Source organism: Microcebus murinus, chromosome 4, assembly GCF_040939455.1.
Source record: "Microcebus murinus isolate Inina chromosome 4, M.murinus_Inina_mat1.0, whole genome shotgun sequence".
NCBI lineage: Eukaryota > Metazoa > Chordata > Mammalia > Primates > Cheirogaleidae > Microcebus > Microcebus murinus.
Genome location: NC_134107.1, coordinates 35,177,249 through 35,182,547, shown reverse-complemented (window position 1 = coordinate 35,182,547; position 5,299 = coordinate 35,177,249).

Sequence of the window (5,299 nt, the reverse complement as noted above, 5' to 3'; positions counted from 1 at the left end):
TCCTAATGTACTTTATAACATTAAAATGAGAGTCCATGCTTTAAAAAATACTAAACTCCAACATTTCAATTCACACACCTGCTGTGTCAGTTCACTTTCACCCTATGAAACGTGTAACATGCTAAATAATGTTTGGCAAACACATGGGGTCTACTTGTCCAGCCTACGCCTATACTAGACATCACTATTTGATAATAGTTCTCTTTCTTACGGAGAAGAGATACCAACTTTGAATGTTTCTCAGCATAGTCAACAACTTCCAAATGATCATTTAGCACATGAAAACAATCCAATATTTATCTATATAGTGAAGGAGAAAAATATAGGAGAACAGAAAAAGTCTGTGAGACTCTAAGAACACAAGCCTGAATGCCCCAACACATTCAATGCCATTTATAAAGAACTCTCATCAGAAGTGAGTCACTTTTAGAAGAGGCAAGAGAAAATAAATACATGTTGAAACAAAATACCTCTTTGCTCTAGGGAACAAACCTATCCTTAGTTAAACCTGAGAATATACAACATGGGGTAGGCAGTTTTAGATTGTTACAAAATAGATATAATTTCACAATGAAAAACATAAAAATCTGTCTCATGGACAGTTTAACATTCTCTTAGAGTCATATAGGAATTTATTTTGCAGGAAACCTGTGGGAAGAATTTTGAGTCAAGAAGCTATTCTTCCTTCTAGCAAAAAAGGAAAAAAGATATGAATAGAGATTGGGGGGAGGAGGGACAGATAGAGATTATGGAATTCAATCAGAAAACAAATGATGTGAAGGTTCTATGAAACAGAACAGAAATCTTCTGTTTCTTATACCTTATTGTATTAGATCATGTCCCTTGTTTAGTAATCATTCAATGACTTTCCATGAAACTTGCAGAATAAAAAGCAAACTTCTTGCTATGACTTACAAGATCCCACATGATCTACCCACTGTCTTTCTCCCATTTAATTAATTCCTCATCATTCCTTCCCTTGTTCACCACAATCTAATTCCTCTGGTCTACTTGCAGCACTTTGAACGTTCCAAGGTTGTTTTTCTATCTCAGGATCGCTACACATTACCCTCTGCCTGGAATGCTTCCACCCACTTCATGACTAGCTCCTACCCATTCTTTAGAAATCAGCTTAAAAAAGACCTTCTCTGAAAACTTTATTTAAAGTAGTTTCCTTCTGTTGATTTCTAACTCCATTCCTTGTCTTTTTGTTTTTTCCTTGAACGTTACAGTTGCATCTATTTATTTATACTCCCATTTATCTGTTCTTTGCTTGGTTTCTACACCAGAATACAAGTCCCGTAAGAGCAAAAATTATTTCAGCCTTGCTCACCGCGATATCCCCAGAGCCTACCACAGTGGCAACCACACAGTGAACATTCCATAAATATTGTGGAATAAGTTAATGAACTCTTGAGGAAGTTTTTATTTTGTTTCTAGCCTATAAATCTTTCCACTTCTACCTCTAGGACCTGCAAGTCAAAAGCATATGAAATTTTGTGGAGATTTACTTTGAAGGTCTTAATAACTAAAGCTGATTGAACACCTACTTACTGGCTAGACACAATTCTGAGCAAGTGTGTGTGTGTGTGTGTGTAATTTTAAAACTCAAACTATCCCAGTGAAACTAACACTATTATTATTCCCATTTTATAGATGGGGAAAATGAGATTCTGACAGATTTAGCTACTAAAATGGAGAAAAGCATAGTAAGATGGCAATTTTGGGAAATGTAATAATATGCTAAATCTTTCTTTCAACATACCTAAGCAACCAAGATCACCCAGGCGTGTTCTCTGTAGATTTGTGAAAGACAGCTATGGCAGTATGGAAGGTAAATGGGTAGAATTAAGGACACTGGAATCAAATCCCTTCTCTTCCATTTACTGTCTGCATGACCATAATATAAATTCCTTATCTCTCTTACTTGGCCTCAGAGTCTTTATCTGTCAAGAGGAGTTGGAATTAGCTTCATATTCCAGTGTTCTGTGTAATTTAGAGACCTGCCACCAGGCCTAAGAAATAGCTTCATATAATAAATATATTCTGGCATGATGCTGATTGCCAGGACCTGTGCTTTGTGGTAACTCTTCCTAGATTGATGATAACAAATCACAATATTATGCTTTGAATGTAGGAAATTAAAAATTAATGCTGGCACACAAGAGTAGTTTGCTTAGCCAGGATTAAAGTGGTAGCTGGAGTTGAAAAGAATAGAAGAATTCAGGATATGTTTCAATAAACAAAAAATTGAGTGAAAATAATTGTATTAAATTCAATTAAAATACACAAGAGAAATGCATTTGTTTTGTATTTCAAACTACCTTAATTAGAAGCAAAAACATGTTTTCAAAAATAGTTAACATACTGAAAAAAAATCAATGCTAGCATGTTTTTATATTCAATATCAACTTATAGATATTGGGAATAATATGAGAATAAATGATTTATCACCTATAAAATGAAAGGGTTGAAGCCGAAAGTCTTATAGACCTCTGGACTTCAATCATTCTCTGATTCTATATTTAATACATGCTTATTGAACTTTCCTATGGACTTTATCCCATCATAGGCAAAGCAAACATATAGAATAAGCAAATATCACCCTTGTTCTCAAAAAGATTATGATCTAATTATAAGATCACAATTGTTCAAATAGATGAAAACAAAATACATAATTTCAATATAATATATAATTTCAATTTATTGTTTTATTATACAAATCAAAACATGCTAAAAGCCTCATTTTTTAGGTAATAGAAAGTTTTAGAATATTTAAGATATTATCAGTAGTACTGATATCAAGGTAAAAATTAAAAGTAATTGAGTAACCATTTTAATTATGTTGACCAGGTTAATATAAACTTACTGTATTTTAATAGGGATGGATTTGGAATGTAATTGGAAGGTTACATTTGCAGAAATTGAATTCTTTTCTGAAGGGCATAATGACAAAAATGGAAAAGAGGTTTAGAAAAGAGGTCTAAATGTTAGTAGGATTAAAACTCCAAACATTGCCTAAATTTAAATGATCATCATTATAGTAATGCCAACCAGTGATAAGTATCAAATATGAGAAAAAATTCTGAAAGATAAATTTCCCCCAAATATAAAATATACACAGTAAGATGAACAGTAACCACAGTAACAGCTAAGAGACAGATTATCCTCATAAAATTCCCTTTGTGCAAACTTGTGTTCATAAAATATGAAAACTCTAGAATTTTATCTTCAGAAATAATTTCTTTTTATTAATGGGCTGCTAGTAAAATCAAGATTTTGAAAAATAGTTGAATTAATGAAGACAAAGATAAATATTAAAATTTAAAAATATTCCCAGTTTCTTTATGTAAATATCATGCATATTTTAAAATTAAATCAAGCTCTTAAAAGATCAAATAGATGAATTAGGTTAATTAGGATCTAACTTTTAAAATAAGGGAGAAAAAAACCTAATCAACTATCATTATGTGATAGGAATTTCTCATATTCTCAGTAAAAAAGTAACTGCTTTTTTGAGAAATATTTTCTACATATTTTAATTTTTATAAATATTTTTACCCATATGAAAAATATAACATTCAATAAAGTAGAAGCAACTTAAAATTATATGTATAATGAGAAGAAACAAAAGAAAGCATGAAAAATTATCCATATGTGCATTCATTCACTCAACAAATACTCCTTGAGCATTTCTATGTGTAGAAGATACAAAACGAATACAGCATGAATCCCAAGATCCAAAGGAATTTACAATGAGTACTTGCAGTAAAGCAAATAAATGTACAATTAAACATAAAAAAAAGACAATAAAATTGTATCCCGTGGTGATAACACAGATAGTAAAGGCAAAAGAACGTCTAAATTAGTGATCATTTGGGGATTAGAGATGGCTACCTAAGTAGGTAGCAAATTAAGTAAATATTGAAGGATGAGTGACTTTTTAAAGGCTTTGGGAAGGTGAGAAATAATAAAGAGGTTTTACATAAACAACTGACAAAAGAGACTTAAAAGGAATACAAGGTCTAAGAGTTAGAAAGCCTCAACTACTATAATAAATATTTTATGCTTAATTTTACAGGCGATGATGAGCCATTATCATTTGTTTTCAGCATACACATGGCATACAATCATAGAATCATAAAACTGTTGGAGGTTGGTGGGGCACAGGAGGTGGGGTGGGAAGTGTTAAGAAGAACAGCAAATGATGCCATTGACCCCTTCCTTGTCCGCGTCAGACTTCCATAATCAACCACTACGCTCTTCCCATTGATTCTACATACAACTCCAAATGCCACTTCAACACAGTATTCCAAGAAGCCATTTCCAATAACACTGAATGAAATGTGAAGCTTAAATCTTCATCCAGTATTTTATTTTTGTTTACTCTTCTATATCTCATAGGCAACCATCTGACCAAAACAAGCTGTCAAACTAGATGCTGTGCTAGGCATCAGTAGAGAAGAAAATAGGCCTAACTTTAATCAAAACTGTGTTTATTAATGTTAGAAGGAAAGATAGCAGTTTATGTTCCCTGACATAGTGTCAGCTTTTGGAGGAATTCATCTTTATACTCTTTTACGTAATGTCGGTTTTTTAGCATCAATCATGTCTGAACTAACATGGCAGCAGTGGGCCTGAAAAGGGAGGCAGAGATGAGAGTGAATACAAAGCTTAATCCAAAAATTACTTTCTGTGTTTCTATTATTCATCTTCATGCACACTATACTGCAGGCATCTGGAAATCTTCCCCGAACATTTCATGCTTCTTCATGCCTTGATACGGGTTAGCCCCTTCTTCTAAACCCCCTCTGCCTTCTCCACTCCTTAGTGGATTGCCTGCCCATAAAACCCAAATCACATGTCATCTCCTTCAGGAAGTTTTATCCAATAATCTCTCTTGCTGCTGCCATGATATTTTATACCTCTATTTTAGCACTTCTTGCCTATGTTTATTCACTTGTCTTCTTGTTCCTCGGGTCTAAACTGGTTTTCTTCACCATCATACTGCCAATGTTTAGTAGTGTGCCTGGCACCCAATGAGGTGTTCAATGGCATGACTTGAGTGAATAAATAAATGCTTACATTGAACTTCAAAGTATATGATATGGGTTTTTACCATGTTTGCTTTATCATGTTTCCTAATGCTCATATTATAAGTTTAGACATGAGTTTAAAGATAGCATTTTTGTGGAGCTTCTGAAAGTACTGTATTTACTGTGTTAGGTCAAAATGGCAGGTTTTCTGTGACTATTACAGAAAACAAGTAATCCCTAAAGGTGATGTATGATTTTCTGTA